General features: G+C 46.7%; 1 long non-coding RNA gene across 1 annotated transcript in view; it reads right to left on the reverse strand.

The window, feature by feature from the left end:
• Positions 1 to 845: 845 nt before the first annotated feature.
• Positions 846 to 19890, reverse strand: part of LOC146036481 (uncharacterized) — a 33222-nt gene continuing 14177 nt past the window's right edge. The window contains exon 3 of the long non-coding RNA XR_014460821.1: positions 846 to 2100. This is a non-coding gene — a long non-coding RNA (uncharacterized LOC146036481). The remainder of the gene's footprint in view (positions 2101 to 19890) is intronic.

A 19890-nucleotide genomic window follows, 5' to 3' on the forward strand; every position in this document is an offset into this window, starting at 1 on the left:
GGGTGTAAACCTACTCCATACGCCCCTCCCTTTTGTATGGTCACCTCAGAGATCAGGGTGTAAACCTACTCCATAAGCCCCTCCCATTTGTATGGTTACCTCAGAGATCAGGGTGTAAGCCTACTCCATACGCCCCTCCCATTTGTATGGTTACCTCAGAGATCAGGGTGTAAGCCTACTCCATAAGCCCCTCCCATTTGTATGGTCACCTCAGTGATCAGGGTGTAAACCTACTCCATACGCCCCTCCCATTTGTATGGTCACCTCAGTGATCAGGGTGTAAACCTACTCCATACGCCCCTCCCTTTTGTATGGTCACCTCAGAGATCAGGGTGTAAACCTACTCCATAAGCCCCACCCATTTGTATGGTTACCTCAGAGATCAGGGTGTAAGCCTACTCCATAAGCCCCTCCCATTTGTATTGTCACCTCAGTGATCAGGGTGTAAACCTACTCCATACGCCCCTCACATTTGTATGGTCACCTCAGTGATCGGGGTGTAAGCCTACTCCATAAGCCCCACCCATTTGTATGGTCACCTCAGAGATCAGGGTGTAAACCTACTCCATACGCCCCTCCCATTTGTATGGTTACCTCAAAGATCAGGGTGTAAACCTACTCCATAAGCCCCTCCCATTTGTATGGTCACCTCAGTGATCATGGTGTAAGCCTACTCCATTTACTTTCCATTACCACCTCTGCTCTCATTTACCCACCAGCCCTCATTGTGACCTCCTGACCTTTTGGAGCATTTATTAATATAAATAAAGACAACTTCACACAAAATATATTTAATAAATAAATTATAACTTTTATTTTAAGTAAAATGTATATATTACTTTTGCTCTGCATTATAAAATAGGGAATACTGGAACAGGATTGTTCCAGAACTCTTACACACTTGTCCTATAAGAGGAACAAGATGGTGGAGTCATCCATCAGCACTCAGGAGAGGAAAAACCCCCTGTGGGGGAAACCTCTGGGGACCCATGGCTGACGGACTGCCCGTCCCTCTAGGCATTAAGAGACGTTGCAGAGTTTGCCCAAACCACCCACCCACTAACCTTATATAACCCGTCATCCCTTCTGTCACCCCAAATCTGTATTTTAACTTTTTTCCCGGATGATGAAGAACGCACCCGATGGCACCGGGGGGGCACGCGCATGTCCACAGTAATGGGGGGGAGAGACAAGGTAGGGGGAAGAGACAGACAAGGTAGGGGGGCGAGACAGACAAGGTAAAGGGGCGAGACAGACAAGGTAGGGGGCGAGAGAGACAAGGTAGGGGGAAAGAGACAAGGTAGCTACCTATTAGTATTAGGACTCCATGTAAGAACCAGCCAGAACCCCTTTAGGACTCGTCTCTGGTGCTATAAGGGGTTAGGGCTGCAATGATATATATAGGACAGCTCTAACTCTGTTTCCTATGTCCCCACCGGGTCTGATCTCTATACACATACACAGACGGCCGTCATGTATGTGCATTAGTCAGTAACCCATTGCCAACAGGCTGCTGGCAACACAGCAGAGGATGCAGCGGAGGAGGGGACACCGCTGGTCCTCGCTGGAAAGATACTGTGTGTGATGGTAAATACCAGCGGCATATCCTGTGTATCACACGGACACTAACACAATATGCTGCCAGTATTTAGTATCACTCTTACATGGAGCCCAAAGTATGATATATCTGTAACAACAGTATCAGATAATAACAAAGTAATGGGTACAGCACCGTATACATCTCTCCCACCTCTGCACATTAATAAGTAGGGATCCGTACGGGGACTTGATGCAGCATAGGACACCTTGTGCCTTGCGACACGTCCTAACCGCTCCATACAGGGTTTATCCAGCGCCATCCAGACACCGCCCTTAGGTGTCCCAGGCACAGCCCTAGTGGCTGCTTAGTACTGCCCCCCCCCTAGGTGGGAGATTTGTTTTTATCCAATACTGTCCTGTCGGTCAGGTGATCAGTCATATATTACAGTAGTCGCGCTCCGAGTCTGCCGCCGCATCGCACTAACCTGCCCTTATCTCTGTCCAGTCACTAACCTTATGTGAGTATGTCCTCCTGCTGGTGAGCTGCGCACTGCCCGAGTCCTGTGAGGTGAATGAATGAGACAGCCTCAGTACAGCCCTGATTATGACATCACTATGACCTCACAGGCCCCACCTGATTGGCCAGGGCTGGCTGTTTGTGGTTTGAGACCCATTATGACATCACAGGTCTTTTGTCTTTTGCATGACTGACCTAAGGGAAATGTGATTTAACTTCTTATTTTAAATATTACATTCACATCAGAATCTAATGTATTATTTGATTTCCCTATAAATCTTTGGTAATGTGAGGTTTTATATGAACACAATTGTCACTATAGTTACATTGTTTTCTAGCAGGGGTGGCCAGATTTTTGTGTCCCGGGATCATACCTCCCATCATAACCCATTCCAGGAGGGACAAGATGCTCTCTTTCTGGACATTCATGTCAGTGGCAGTTGCAGGGCTGCAGCACAGTCCACAATTCAGATAGGGGAGCCCCACCAACTGCCACCCTAAACACCACAGTCTGGACTCACGGGCAGGTGTGGCTCCCCTTTTTGAATTTGCGACATTGGTGCAGTCCCACCTCTGCAACTACCACTGGCAGCAAGTCCAGGAGCAGAGCATTGTGTCCCTCCTGGAATGGGTCATGTTGGGAGGTATGCGGGATCTACTTTTAGTTCACATATTTAGTGGAGATCTACCATTGTCAATGGGCCTGATTCGGAGGTGGCCCATAGGCTGATATTGTGTTTTGCTATTTTCGGCATACATGAAAGTACCGGAAACCCCTTACTGCAGACCCGTAAATCTAACTGTACGATGGCGGGCACAGTGGCACATGGCATTGCTGCCAGTAGAGATGATAACTGTATATTTCTGTAGATATAAATACATAAGAATCAACAACTGCACATACACACATACATATACTGTACGTACGTACATACATACATACATAAACATACATACATACATTCATACATACATACATACATACATACACAAACATACATGTGTATCTCATGCGTGCATGTGTACCATTCGCAAAGCGCATGTGTAGGTTTGGGGAACCGCGCACACTCGCGACCTTACGAGTAGAAATACGCTAGCGAACAAACTCGTGCAGAGTACTCGTAATGTGGGCGTATGGATTGGCGCGGCCACAAAACTGGGCACAACTGGGCGGTAACCAGGGCGTATACTGGGGTGGTGACTACATGTGCTGGGCGGTAACCGGGGCATATACTGGGGTGGTGACTACATGTGCTGGGCGGTGGCTTCGCTCCACTGTGAGAGCGCTCGGACTGATTGAGCTTAAAATCATTCGCTTGGTAAAAGTAAGTTTTACGCCTCGCAGGCCAGCCGAATCTCAGCCCCACATTCACAGGGGCGATCAACACGGACAATTGCTAAAATACCTGCACACAATATACACCCATGCAGCATACAAGTTTATCTACTATTAGTTATATAATCACATATATAAGAATGGTAGATGCTATATGTGATTGGATTACTAATAGTATTACTAATACTGGCCATAGTGACCTTCAAATGAAATTGGTTTTATATTGTTAGATTTTATTTTGTATTTGAATTGCTTTGATACCTTTATGCTTATTTTTGGATTACATTTGATTATTATTTTAGCGCAGTCTGTCTTTTTCTCTCTTTGTGATCTTTCTATATGTGGTCCAAGTACCCGCATCTGACTGCTGCCTGAACAGAATATTTGTGATTGCTCAGAATTTGTTACACCGTGGTCCGACAGCGCACAGCCATTTTTCTTCTGTTATAGGATCTATTAGTCAGTCAGCGACTGATAACCAGGACACAAGCACGGAACCACTGGGGTATCGTATCATATAACGGAGCAGGCGGCGGCTGTACTCCAGCACCATCAGCCTGCAGCCACTGTACCACCCATATCAGACAATTACACCCCACACACTACATCCAGGAGTCGCTCAGGATGTACTTGGTGCTGTGAGAAACCTCTGTGCTGGTACCGAGCGGTAAGCCCATCATATGTGGGTGTGGGGCCAGACTGATATATAGCAGCTGCAGAGGGCTCTTCACAGCGTTCCGGTAATGTCATGACATCAGGGGCACTACCAGGAGCTGGCGTTCTGAAACGTCAGATGTTCAAGTTCACGTGTATTTTGTTAATTTGGCCGTGATCTACCAGCGGATGCCCCAAGATCTACTGGGAGATCAGGATCTACCTTTTGGCCAGGTCTGTTGTAGACCAATAATGACAGGGGCGCATACAGTAGTACCCCATTTGAACTCTTTGTCCTTCTCACAACGACAGGTGTACATAAATATACTATTATGATTAATAGCATTCAACGTGAATATTTGAGGATGTGAAATGTTTGTTTTTTATTCCCTGATGACAGTCTTTTTGCAAGTTAAGATGTGTTTCTCAAAATGCTGGAATGTTGTGCTTGCTACCTCTGCAGAGATGGCAGTTGGTGGCAGTTGCGGTGCCTCCTCTATTGGAATTTTGAACTGTGCTGCAGCCACCCCTCTGCAGCCTCCCCTGTTTATGACCCCATTGTCCACAACACTTCTGATCAGCTTAAATGTCAAAAGTACTTACCTGGACCATACAGAAGTGGAGATTGGAGCATAATGGGAGAAAAGTGTTGTGCAAAAGTAAAGCCACAGACATTGTGCCGGATTCAGAGTTGTTTTCTCAAATGAGCAATGTTTTTTCACTTGCACATGCACCAATATCCTCAGAAATCCTTACTGCGTGGGTGCAAACTGCATTAGTATTTCCGCATGTAGCTGCATACTAATATGCTAAGTTATGAGATGTGCTGCTACCACAGCGGTCATGTTACACCGTTCAAACTGCGCCACCGATGTTACATTGATAGGGGAGAACACGGGCCAGCTGCAGTTGTGGCACATCGCTTAATACTCTACATCAGGCGTCTTATATCACAACTATGTGTGTGGGAATGAAGACAGAGGCACCTGCTGAGTAAGGATGGCAATCGGCCATCTATAATCTAAAATTATCAATGGGGGTGATTCGGGTTGGCTTGTATAAGCAGACACCTTCTTTAATGGACCCAAACCATGCTGCACTGCAGGTGGGGCAGATGTAACAGGGTGCATAGAGAGTTAGATTTGGGTGATTTATTTGGTTTCTGTGCAGAGTAAATACTGGCTGCTTTATTCTTACACTGCAATTTAGATTTCAGTTTGAACACACCCCACCCAAATCTAACATGTTACATCAGTGCAGTGCAGCATGGTTTTGTCCATTAAAGAGGAAGTTTGCTTTTGCAAACCAACCAAAATCACCACTATGACCAATGGTTACTACTCTTACCATCAATGGGGAGAACCATATGGTTTCCCACCATCTATGACACAGGGCTACCCATTTTTCTTTCCTTCAAGTTTTCGGGACACATATCCTAGCTCCGCCCCCAAGCACCAATGATGGTGTGTGTGTGTGTGTGTGTCCCAGGCTCTTATTGACTCATAACTCATTCAACACTAAAGCACAGATGACCACAGGTGGGTGATACCATTGAAGTTACCAATCATTAGTACCATTGATAGATCACCCATCAGTGGCCATCCTAAAAGCAGAGGCACCAGTTGAGAAGGAGGCATTAGTGAGAAGTGGGGTAGATGCACTAGTGGGAGAAATGATAAAGGGGAAAGGATCAATGGTTCACAATAGGAACGGATACAGCACATGTCTTCAACCTGTGGCCCTCCAGATGTTGTGAAACTACATGTCCCAGCATGCCCTGACAGTTTTGGCCTGCTCTTATAGGAAAAAATGTGGCAATGCATGCTGGGACATGTAGTTTCACAACATCTGGAGGGCCATAGGTTGAAGACCCATGGGATACAGGATATTATACTCACATTTCCTCCTACCAGGACTTCTTTGATGGCGGCCCTACTTCTAGCTACCACTGCCCCATCTCTCAGATGCTTCATGGTGGTGCTGCAGGAAGCCACTTTACTGCGCTAGTAATGTCCTCCAAGTATGTACATACTGTATCTATCTATCTATCTATCTATCTATCTATCTATCTATCTATCTATCTATCTATCTATCTATCTATCTACACACACACACACACACACACACATATATATATGGTGGTAACCCAACCGAAAAGGTGCTAACTTGATGGCAAATGCCAAAAGCTGAGGGTTTAGAGCAGGGGTCCTCAAACTTTTGAAATAGGGGGCCAGTTCACTGTCCCCCAGACTGTTGGAGGGCCGGACTATAGTCAAAACAGAAACTAAGAACAAATTCCTATGCACGCTGCGTATATCTTATTTTAAAGTGAAGAAACAAAATGGGAACAAATACAATATTTAAAATGAAGTAAAGTTATATTCTCCCCCCTGTATAATAACAGGACCCCCACAGGCTGCTCCCCTGTATAATAACAGGACCCCCACAGGCTGCTCCCCCCTGTATAATAACAGGACCCCACAGGCTGCTCCCCTGTATAATAACAGGACCCCCACAGGCTGCTCCCCCCTGTATAATAACAGGACCCCCACAGGCTGCACCCCCTGTATAATAACAGGACCCCCACAGGCTGCACCCCCTGTATAATAACAGGACCCCCACAGGCTGCTCCCCCCTGTATAATAACAGGACCCCACAGGCTGCTCCCCTGTATAATAACAGGACCCCCACAGGCTGCTCCCCCCTGTATAATAACAGGACCCCCACAGGCTGCACCCCCTGTATAATAACAGGACCCCCACAGGCTGCACCCCCTGTATAATAACAGGACCCCCACAGGCTGCACCCCCTGTATAATAACAGGACCCCCACAGGCTGCTCCCCCCTGTATAATAACAGGACCCCCACAGGCTGCACGCCCTGTATAATAACAGGACCCCCACAGGCTGCACCCCCTGTATAATAACAGGACCCCCACAGGCTGCTCCCCCCTGTATAATAACAGGACCCTCACAGGCTGCTCCCCTGTATAATAACAGGACCCCCACAGGCTGCTCCCCCCTGTATATTAACAGGACCCCCACAGGCTGCACCCCTGTATAATAACAGGACCCTCACAGGCTGCTCCCCTGTATAATAACAGGACCCCACAGGCTGCACCCCCTGTATAATAACAGGACCCCCACAGGCTGCACCCCCTGTATAATAACAGGACCCCCACAGGCTGCTCCCCCCTGTATAATAACAGGACCCTCACAGGCTGCTCCCCTGTATAATAACAGGACCCCCACAGGCTGCTCCCCCCTGTATATTAACAGGACCCCCACAGGCTGCACCCCTGTATAATAACAGGACCCTCACAGGCTGCTCCCCTGTATAATAACAGGACCCCACAGGCTGCACCCCCTGTATAATAACAGGACCCCCACAGGCTGCACCCCCTGTATAATAACAGGACCCCCACAGGCTGCTCCCCCCTGTATAATAACAGGACCCTCACAGGCTGCTCCCCTGTATAATAACAGGACCCCCACAGGCTGCTCCCCCCTGTATAATAACAGGACCCCCACAGGCTGCTCCCCTGTATAATAACAGGACCCCCACAGGCTGCCCCCCCTGTATAATAACAGGACCCTCACAGGCTGCTCCCCTGTATAATAACAGGACCCCCACAGGCTGCTCCCCTGTATAATAACAGGACCCCCACAGGCTGCACCCCCTGTATAATAACAGGACCCCCACAGGCAGCTCCCCCCTGTATATTAACAGGACCCCCACAGGCTGCACCCCCTGTATAATAACAGGACCCTCACAGGCTGCTCCCCTGTATAATAACAGGACCCCACAGGCTGCACCCCCTGTATAATAACAGGACCCCCACAGGCTGCACCCCCTGTATAATAACAGGACCCCCACAGGCTGCTCCCCCCTGTATAATAACAGGACCCTCACAGGCTGCTCCCCTGTATAATAACAGGACCCCCACAGGCTGCTCCCCCCTGTATAATAACAGGACCCCCACAGGCTGCTCCCCTGTATAATAACAGGACCCCCACAGGCTGCTCCCCCCTGTATAATAACAGGACCCCCACAGGCTGCTCCCCTGTATAATAACAGGACCCCCACAGGCTGCTCCCCTGTATAATAACAGGACCCCCACAGGCTGCTCTCCCTGTATAACAGTACACCACAGGCTGCTCCCCCTGTATAATAATAATGCCATGACATCACAGGCTGCTTCCCCTGCATAATAACAGGAGGACACAACAGGCTGCTCCCCCTTAACACATTTAAAGAAAGACACCTCAGGAAACAGCTCACCTGCTGCTGCGGCTCCCAGCTTGCTTGATCCTTCATGCGGCAGCGGCCCCCGACTCCCCGTCCACACCTCCAACAGCCTGCTGCTCCTACTTGCTTCACAGATGCATGGGCGGGCGGCGTCATCGTCATGACGTCCACACCCAGCGTCTGAGGCTTCAGAGGGAACCTCCTCCACATAGACCTGGAGGCCAGCAGCCATGTTCCTGTAGCCGCGGCCATGTTTTAAAAGCCAATAGGAACATGGCCGCCGACAGTGCAGGAGAAGGTGAGGGACCGCGGCCCACAGCACTCCTTTTAGAGCTGCTTCCGGTCTGATTTTGCCATAACCCAGCGGGCCACATAAACGTCCTCAGCGGGCCGCATTTGGCCCATGGGCCGTAGTTTAACCCCTTCCTGACACAGCCAGTTTTTGCCTTCCTGACAGAGCCCTTTTTTTCAAATCTGACATGTATCACTTAAGTGGGGATAACTTTTTTTTGCTTTTACTTATCCCAGTGATTTTGAGATTGTTTTCTCGTGACACATTGTACTTCAAGTTAGTGGTAAATTTGGGTCGATACAGTCTGTGTTTTTTTGTGAAAAATACCAAAATGTCGTAAAAAAATGGAAAATTTAGCAATTTTCAAAATGTTAAATTTTCTGCTTGTGAGACAAATAATCATACCACTCAAAATAGTTAATAACTAACATAGACCATATGTCTACTTTATGTTTCCATCATTATTTCAACATCCTTTTAATTTTTTTGGACACTAGGAGGCTTAAAATATGAATAGCAAATTCTCAAATTTTCAAGAAAATTTCAAACACTGATTTTTTTAGGGACCAGTTCAGTTCTGATGTGACTTTGAGGGACTTGTATGTGAGACACCCCCATAAATGATGCCATTTCAAAAACTGCACCCCTCACAGTATTCAAAACAGCATTTTGGAAGTTTGTTAACCCTTTAGGTGTTTCACAGGAATTAAAACAAAGTGTAGGTGAAATTTCAAAATTTCATTTTTTTTGCAGATTTGCAATTTTAATACATTTTTCTAAGGAACACAGTAGATTTTACTAGAGAAATGTGACTAAAAATTGATTCCCCCAATTCTTTTGTTTTCATAAATATCCTATATGTGGCCCTAGTGTGCACGTTGACCAAACCACAGGCTTCATAATAGAAGCACCTACTTGATTTTGGAGCCTCCTTTTTATGAGATTATTTTTTAGGCACCATGTAGGTTTCTAGGCACCATAAGATGCTAAAAGTTAGGAACCCCCCCACAAGTGACCCCATTTTGCAAACTACACCCCTCAGGGAATTCATCTAGGGGTATAGTGTACATTTCAAACCCCCAGGGGTTTCACCAATTGTGGTACAACTGGGCAGTGAAAATGAAAAAAAAATATTTTTTTACACAAAAATGCAGTTCTGGCTCCAAATTTTTCATTTTCACAAGGAATGAAGGAGACAAAGCACCCCAAAATCTGTGCCCCAATTTCTCCCGAGTACGGCAATGCCTCACATGTGACCAAAAAATACCATTTGGGTGCATGGCAGGACTCAGAAGGGAAGGAGTGATTTTTGGATTTTGCAGCTCAGATTCTGGTGGAATGTTGGTGGGTGCTATGTCGCATTAGCAAGACCCCCGAAGCACCAATACAGTGGAACCCCCCCACAAGTGACCCCATTTTGCAAACTACACCCCTCAGGGAATTCATCTAGGGGTATAGTGTACATTTGAAACCCCCAGGGGTTTCACCAATTTTGATACAACTGGGCTGTGCAAATGAAAAATTACATTTTTTACACAAAAATGCAGTTTTTTCTCCAAATTTGTCATTTTCACAAGGAATGAAGGAGACAAAGCACCCCAAAATCTGTGCCCCAATTTCTCCCGAGTACGGCAATGCCTCACATGTGACCAAAAAATACCATTTGGGTGCATGGCAGGACTCAGAAGGGAAGGAGTGATTTTTGGATTTTGCAGCTCAGATTCTGGTGGAATGTTGGTGGGTGCTATGTCGCATTAGCAAGACCCCCAAAGCACCAATACAGTGGAACCCCCCACAAGTGACCCCATTTTGCAAACTACACCCCTCAGGGAATTCATCTAGCGGTATAGTGTACATTTCAAACCCCCAGGGGTTTCACCAATTTTGATACAACTGGGCTGTGCAAATGCAAAATTACATTTTTTACACAAAAATGCAGTTCTGGCTCAAAATTTTTCATTTTCACAAGGAATGAAGGAGACAAAGCACCCCAAAATCTGTGCCCCAATTTCTCCCGAGTACGGCAATGCCTCACATGTGACCAAAAAATACCATTTGGGTGCATGGCAGGACTCAGAAGGGAAGGAGTGATTTTTGGATTTTGCAGCTCAGATTCTGGTGGAATGTTGGTGGGTGCTATGTCGCATTAGCAAGACCCCCGAAGCACCAATACAGTGGAACCCCCCCACAAGTGACCCCATTTTGCAAACTACACCCCTCAGGGAATTCATCTAGGGGTATAGTGTACATTTCAAACCCCCAGGGGTTTCACCAATTTTGATACAACTGGGCTGTGCAAATGAAAAATTGCATTTTTTACACAAAAATGCAGTTCTGGCTCCAAATTTTTCATTTTCACAAGGAATGAAGGAGACAAAGCACCCCAAAATCTGTGCCCCAATTTCTCCCGAGTACGGCAATGCCTCACATGTGACCAAAAAATACCATTTGGGTGCATGGCAGGACTCAGAAGGGAAGGAGTGATTTTTGGATTTTGCAGCTCAGATTCTGGTGGAATGTTGGTGGGTGCTATGTCGCATTAGCAAGACCCCCGAAGCACCAATACAGTGGAACCCCCCCACAAGTGACCCCATTTTGCAAACTACACCCCTCAGGGAATTCATCTAGGGGTATAGTGTACATTTCAAACCCCCAGGGGTTTCACCAATTTTGATACAACTGGGCTGTGCAAATGAAAAATTACATTTTTTACACAAAAATGCAGTTCTGGCTCCAAATTTTTCATTTTCACAAGGAATGAAGGAGACAAAGCACCCCAAAATATGTGCCCCAATTTCTCCCGAGTACGACAATGCCTCATGTGTGACCAAAAAATGGCAGGACTCAGAAGGGAAGGAGTGATATTTGGATTTTGCAGCACAGATTCTGGTGGAATGTTGGTGGGTGCTATGTCGCATTAGCAAGACCCCCGAAGCACCAATACAGTGGAACCCCCCCACAAGTGACCCCATTTTGCAAACTACACCCCTCAGGGAATTCATCTAGGGGTATAGTGTACATTTCAAACCCCCAGGGGTTTCACCAATTTTGATACAACTGGGCTGTGCAAATGAAAAATTACATTTTTTACACAAAAATGCAGTTCTGGCTCCAAATTTTTCATTTTCACAAGGAATGAAGGAGACAAAGCACCCCAAAATCTGTGCCCCAATTTCTCCCGAGTATGGCAATGCCTCATATGTGACCAAAAAATACCAGTTGGGTGCATGGCAGGACTCAGAAGGGAAGGAGTGATTTTTGGATTTTTGCAGCTCAGATTCTGGTGGAATGAATGGTGGGTGCTATGTGGCATTAGCAAGACCCCCGAAGCACGGTGAAATGATGAACCTAATAATCCATAGATGTGTGGTATATTTTAAAACACTCCTTTATACATAGGCCGGGTTTGTCGGGGCAAGTTTCACAGTGGAAAATAGTATCCTTTCTTATTCCCTTTTTATTGCAAACTTTGCACCTTTTTTGTGTCCTGCCCTTTCTTGCAGTGGAGGGGATTTCGTTAGGAAAATGCTGCCCTGGTACAATACGGGGGCCAGTACTAGAAGTACTGGGGCCCTCTGCCTGCTGGTTCCCAAATATTAGGCCCTTTATGACTTCCTCTTGAAAGTGCATAAATGTCCCCCTCTGGCTGGTAGAACGGAATAGCACGTAAGCGTTATACAGTGCCATCTGGATGATATACACGGCCAGCTTCTTGTACCAGATTTTTGTTTTCCGCAGGGGACTGTACGGCTTCAGTACCTGATCTGAAAGATCCACTCCGCCCATGTACTTATTGTAATCTAGGATACAATTAGGTTTTGAGGTGTGGGTACTGGTACCTCGTACAGGGATGGAGGTGGTACTGTCTCCATGAATTGTTGTCAGTATAAGGACATCCCTCTTGTCCTTATATTTGACCAACAACATATTTTCGGTGCATATTCCCCTGCTTTCACCCCTTCTCAGTAATTGGGCAACGTGCGTTTTTGGGAGGCCTCTTTGGTTCTTGCGCACAGTACCGCAAGCTGCTGTACCTCTTGAACCAAGGGCCTTAAACAGGGGGATGCTAGTGTAAAAGTTATCCACATAGAGGTGATAACCTTTATCCAGGAAGGAGTGCACTAAATCCCAGACAATCTTTCCACTAACACCTACGAGGGAGGGGGGGCATTCTGGCGGTTCAATTCTTGAATCCTTCCCTTCATATACCCTAAACCTGTGGGTGTACCCTGAGGTGCTTTCACACAGTTTATACATTTTTATGCCATACCTTGCCCTCTTACTGGGAAGGTACTGGCGGAATTTAACCCTTCCTTTAAAATGTATAAGGGACTCGTCGATACAAATAAATTTTTCAGGGATGTACATCTCTGCAAATTTGGCACTGAAATGATCAATGACCGGCCTGACTTTGAATAGCCGGTCAAAGGTGGGATCATCTCTGGGTGGGCACTGTGCATTATCGGTGTAATGTAAAAATTTAAGGATTGTCTCAAAACGAGTCCGAGTCATGGCCATACGGTAAAATGGGGTGCTGTACAGAACATCTGTACTCCAATATTGCCTAATTTCTGGCTTTTTTACTATGCCCATATGTAACACCAGACCCCAAAACGTCATCATCTCTACTGCATCTACAGGGGTCCACCTAGCAAATGATGACGTGGGGTTTTGAGCAATAAACTGCTGGGCATATAAATTACTTTGGTCCACCATTAAATTTATAAAATCATCAGAGAAAAATAATTTGAAAAAGTCAATTTCTCTGAGACCTGTTGAATCAAATTGGATTCCTGGGATGGCCAAAAACTCAGGAACCTGGGGCTCAAAATTGTCTGGTGGTGGGGTCCATACGGGATCAATCATTTGGGGGGGGGGGTCTCAGCTGCTCTACGGGGGCGTCTTTGAGGGGGTCCCTCATCACTAGAGGAGGAAGAGGAGCTTAAGACGAATCCTTCAAATTCCCCGCTTGCATCACTCGCTGTGTCAGAGTCAGAGGCAAGCATGGCATATGCCTCCTCCGCTGAATACATTCTTCTGGATGACTGGGATGACATTTGGGATGACATTTGGGATGCCATTTTTATTTTTGTGTTTCTGTAAGTGTAATGTTTCAACACGTGTATAGTGTAGGGGGGGTACAAACTTTATTTCAACACGGGGGGTATGTAGTGTGTAGTGTGTATGTAGTGCAGAAAAAAAAATACTTTATACAGGAATTTGATCCCAATAAAAAAAAATAAAAAATGAAGGGGTTAAAAAAAAAAAAAAAGGTCCTGCGCCAAAAATTGAGCACAGATTTTGGTCAGTAACGTCCGTCACTGAACAGCGCTCAAAGGCAACAGGACAACCACAAAAGCAACGTGGGTGTAAAAACAATTTAAAAAAAAAAAAATACCACAGCACTCTCCAAAAAAAAAACAATTTAAAAAACTGCAGAAAAAAAATTATATCAACCCTGTGCCAAAAATGCTGTTCAGTGATGTACGTCACTGATCAGCGGCCACAGGACACCCACAAAAGCACCCACAAAAGCAACGTGGGTGTAAAAACAAAACCCCACTGCAATCCCCGCCCCCCAAAAAAACTGCAGATCAGTGATGCAGTGATGCGACACTGATTAGCAGTGAGGGGCAGCAGGCAGACAACTGTGGGTGCAACCTGACAGGGTATATATAAAAAAAAAAACCTGGACCCCCAAAAAGTTGCTGATCAGTTAATGATTTAAACTGATCAGCACAAAAGGGGGGGGGGGGGGGGGCAGCAGTCAGTTGCACAGGCAGCACAACCTTTGGTGCAACTGACAGGTATATATATAAAAAAAAAAAAACCCAAAAAGTTGCTGATCAGCACAGATATACTGATCAGCACAAAAGGGGGTGCAGCAGACACAAAATATAGCACTCTCTATCACTCTCTATCACTCTCTACCACTCTCTGTCACTCTCTGTCACTATCTGTCACTATCTCTCACGATCTGTGACTCTATGACACTGCAGCAGCAGGACACAGGAAGTCACAAGATCCAGGAAGCATCCAGCTGCTGGCAGCACGCTACCAGCGGTGATCAGCGGTGATCAGGTAAGTATCAGGCAAGGTTCAGGTATGTATATCACGACAGAGTGGCCGGTGACCGCTCTGCACGCAATTCCAGACCGGAATGGCGTCTGCAGCGCAGTCACCGTTAGTTTAAATGACGCGCCTTGGCTGTGATTGGTCCGTCGGTCCGACGGACCAATCACAGCCTTGGGGGCAGGTGGGGTGAGGTGGGGTGAGGTGTGGTCATCACCGGTGACCCCCTCATGCCCCCTCACACCCGGCGGTGATTGACACCTGTGTTACCGAGCGTCTGATTCGCCGGTAACACAGGAAAACGCTGCGACTGGCTGTTCACATTGAACAGCCAATCACAGCGATCGCCGACGGGGGGGAGGCATCGCCACCCCCCCATGGCATGCAGGGACATGTCTGCTGTCAGGGACAGCAGACATGTTTAAACTGTCCCCGCGTCTATAGACGCGGGGACAGTTTAAAGTCATGACGTATATATACGTCATGTGTCGGGAAGTACATCCCGGCCATGACGTATATATACGTCAAATGTCGGGAAGGGGTTAAGGACCCCTGGGTTAGAGACACCGGTAGGCAGGGGCTGGCTGGCAACTTTTAGCCTGGGGGGCAAGTCCAGAGCACTGGCCCATACCCCCCCCCCCCATGGTACAGGCCACGCCCCCTTATGATATGTGTGTGGCCTATCATAAGGGGGCATGGCCTGTACCATGATTGTATTGTGTACCTGCAGATTGCCATTGTGATGCTAATTACACATTATGACGCACACCTTGATGCCCATTGCACCCCATACTTTGATGGCAATTACCCAATGCTCCCCACACCTTAATGCCCATTATGCCCCATACCATGATGCCCATTACACCGCACAATGTGATGTCCACAGTGACAGATTTTCCCCCACAGTGCCAAATACACATATGCCCCCACAGTGCCAGATATGCCCCCACAGTGCCAGAGACACATATGCTCCCACAGTGCCAGAGCCACATATGCCCCCACAGTGCCAGATATTCCCCCAAAGTGCGAGATACACATATGCCCCTACAGTGCCAGATATTCCCCCACAGTGCCAAGTACACATATGCCCCCACAGTGCAAGATATGCCCCCACAGTGCCAGAGACACATATGCCCCCACAGTGCCAGATATTCCCCCACAGTGCCAAATACACATATGCCCCCACAGTGCCAGAAATGCCCCCACAGTGCCAAAATTTCCCACCAGCAACTCACCATTGTTGCTGTCTCTCCATCTGCTGCTGCTGCTGGGGGGAGGGAGGGCGGGGGAGAGCACACCCCTGCGTAAAAGACAGGACACCACAGGCTGCTCCCCCTCTATAATAATAATATTGCCATGATGCCACAGGCTGCTCCCCCTGTATAATAATAATGCCATGATGCCACAGGCTGCTCCCCCTGTATAATAATTTGTGTCATGGCATTACTATTATTATATTATACAAAGTGAGCAGCCTGTGGTGTCATTGCATTATTATTATACAGAGGGAGCAGCCTGTGGTGTCATGGCATTACTTTTATATTATACAGGGGGAACAGCCTGTGGTGTCATGGCATTATTATTATACAGATGGAGCAGCCTGTGGTGTCATGGCATTACTTTTATATTATACAGGGGGAGCAGCCTGTGGTGTCATGGCATTATTATTATACAGAGGGAGCAGCCTGTGGTGTCATGGCATAATTCCATGACACCACAGGCTGCTCCCCCTGTACAATAACAATTATGACACCACAGGTTGCTCCCCCTGTAGAATATAAAACTAATGCCATGACACCACAGGCTGCTCTCGCTGTATAATAATAATGCAATGACACCACAGGCTGCTCTCGCTGTATAATAATAATGCAATGACACCACAGGCTGCTCTCGCTGTATAATAATAATGCAATGACACCACAGGCTGCTCTCGCTGTATAATAATAATGCCATGACACCACAGGCTGCTCCCCCTGTATAATATAATAAAAGTAATGCCATGACACCACAGGCTGCTCTCGCTGTATAATAATAATGCAATGACACCACAGGCTGCTTTCGCTGTATAATAATAATGCAATGACACCACAGGCTGCTCCCGCTGTATAATATAACAATAGTAATGCCATGACACAAATTATTATACAGGGGGAGCAGCCTGTGGCATTATTGCATTATTATTATACAGAGGGAGCAGCCTGTGGTGTCATGGCATTACTTTTATATTATACAGGGGGAGCAGCCTGTGGTATCATGGCATTATTATTATTATTATTATTATTATTATACAGAGGGAGCAGCCTGTGGGGTCATGGCATAATTGGAAAAGGTTTTGGTTAAGTCCTGCGCCGTGAGTGGGTTGGTTTCACTAATCCATTAATATTAACAAAAATTTATCAAAATCACAATCCCCGTTATTGCCGCTGTTCTATAAGGGGTAGCTCAGTTCCCCCGAATTGGTACCAGAAAAAAGAAAAAGATGGAACTGCGCAATAAAGGGGAATATATGCAATTTATTTATGCACTAATAAAAAAAATACACAATTTCAAAATACAATTATAAGAATTAATAATTAATAAAACAAGGGGGGGGGGTATATAAAAATATTAGCACAACCGGTCGTGTCTGATTAGTAGATATTTAAAACCAAATACAATTTGCTTCCCTTAAGTTAATCACAGTCAGATTAGTGTATTAGTTGGTTAGAATGCTGGTTTTTATAACAGTCTTGTTTCATGGATTAGTGAAGTAACTGTCCAGGTTTTTAATGTCTGGCCAGACAATTTTTTTTGGTGTATGTGGGGTACCTTACAGCTGCCACCTGTAGTTCCTCCGGTCTCCCAGTGGATGGTGCTGAATCACCTTTCTTGTTCCCACTTTATCTGGAGTCACCTTTGTGCTGGTGGTCTGATGATAGACTTGCTATTTTCCTTACATTTCCCTTGAAAAAGCCGCTGAGACCGTTACCGGAGGCGGGGAAACGCGTTGGGACATCCATAACTCTTTTTATTTGCATCAAAGGGGAGAACCATACAAGCCTATCATCAGACCACCAGCACAAAGGTGACTCCAGATAAAGTGGGAACAAGAAAGGTGATTCAGCACCATCCACTGGGAGACCGGAGGAACTACAGGTGGCAGCTGTAAGGTACCCCACATACACCAAAAAAAATTGTCTGGCCAGACATTAAAAACCTGGACAGTTACTTCACTAATCCATGAAACAAGACTGTTATAAAAACCAGCATTCTAACCAACTAATACACTAATCTGACTGTGATTAACTTAAGGGAAGCAAATTGTATTTGGTTTTAAATATCTACTAATCAGACACGACCGGTTGTGCTAATATTTTTATATACCCCCCCCCCCTTGTTTTATTAATTATTAATTCTTATAATTGTATTTTGAAATTGTGTATTTTTTTTATTAGTGCATAAATAAATTGCATATATTCCCCTTTATTGCGCAGTTCCATCTTTTTCTTTTTTCATGGCATAATTCCATGACACCACAGGCTGCTCCCCCTGTACAATAACAATTATGACACCACAGGTTGCTCCCCCTGTATAATATAAAACTAATGCCATGACACTACAGGCTGCTCCCTCTGTATAATAATAATGCAATGACACCACAGGCTGCTCCCGCTGTATAATAATAATGCAATGACACCACAGGCTGCTCTCGCTGTATAATAATAATGCCATGACACCACAGGCTGCTCCCGCTGTATAATATAACAATAGTAATGCCATGACACAAATTATTATACAGGGGGAGCAGCCTGTGGCGTCATTGCATTTATATTATACAGGGGGAGCAGCCTGTGGTGTCATGGCATTATTATTATACAGAGGGAGCAGCCTGTGGTGTCATGGCGTTATTATTATACAGAGGGAGCAGCCTGTGGTGTCATGGCATAATGCCATGACACCACAGGCTGCTCCCCCTGTACAATAATAATGACACCACAGGCTGCTCCCCCTGTATAATATAAAAGTAATGCCATGACACCACAGGCTGCTTCCTCTGTATAATATAATAATAGTAATGCCATGACACAAATTATTATACAGGGGGAGCACCCTGTGGTGTCATTGCATTATTATTAATATACATGAAACTGCAGATATATCGTTTTACTCACTGTTTTTTATCCCCAGGCTCCTCTCCTACTGCTGCTCCAGGAATTTCAATTATACTCTGTGCGGCCTCCTGCTGCGGCCCCCCACGACTTGTCCTGCGGCCTGCCTGCCGCTGCCTCCAGTCTATGAGTCTGCAGACGCGTGGGTGGGAGGCGTCATCGTCATGACGTCCCCACCCAGCGCCTGTCACTGCCGACGGGGATTAGAGGGAATAGGCTGCCGGCCCTCCTCCACGTAGTCGTGGAGGCCGGCGGCCATGTTCCTGTGGCCTCAGACATAATTTAAAAGACCACAGGAACATGGCCGCCGGCAGTGAAAAAAAAAACGGGAAGGCGGCCTCGGACACGGCCGCGGCCCGCAGCAGACCTGCCAGTGCGGCCTGGCCCCCGGCCCAGCCCGCCCCTGAGTCTGTGTGTAGCCCAGCCAGGACTGACTCAGCGGCTGTGATAGATACAGGCTGATTGAGCCAAAGCTGAGGTCACACGACTTTCCCTCAAACACCTGGCCACGCCCCTTACCATATAATGATTCACCAGCATGTACAGTCTGTGCGTAGCCCAGGACTGACTCAGCGGCTGTGATAGATACAGGCTGATTGGGGGCGGAGCTGACATCACATGATTTCCCCTCACACACCTGGGCACACCGCTCACCATATAATGATTCCCCAGTGTGTGCAGTCTGTACGTAGCCCAGGACTTACTCAGTGGCTGTGATAGAATCAGGCTGATTGGGGGTGGAGCTGACATCACATGACTTCCCCCATACACCTGGGCACGCCCCTCACCATGGCCCTTATTCTGATCTGTGCGGATATTCCCGCATTCTTACGGAGCGGTCCGCACGCCACGGTGTTTTGCCGCGTGCGGCCATCGTCCGTAGTAACGCCCACGTGTCCTCCGCATTCGGACGGACTCACTCTTTAAGAACAGGGCGTGATTACGGACGACATACAAACCATGCGTGTGCGGGAGAAACACTCCGATTCGGCACGGTATTACAGAGTATTACAGAGTATGCTCGGGAATCCCGCATCCGAACGGGAGCCAAGCGGTGCTACCGCACGTAAGCGGAGGATTTACG

The sequence above is a fragment of the Crinia signifera genome, chromosome 9 (assembly GCF_055691185.1).
Source record: "Crinia signifera chromosome 9, ASM5569118v1, whole genome shotgun sequence".
Classification (NCBI taxonomy): domain Eukaryota; kingdom Metazoa; phylum Chordata; class Amphibia; order Anura; family Myobatrachidae; genus Crinia; species Crinia signifera.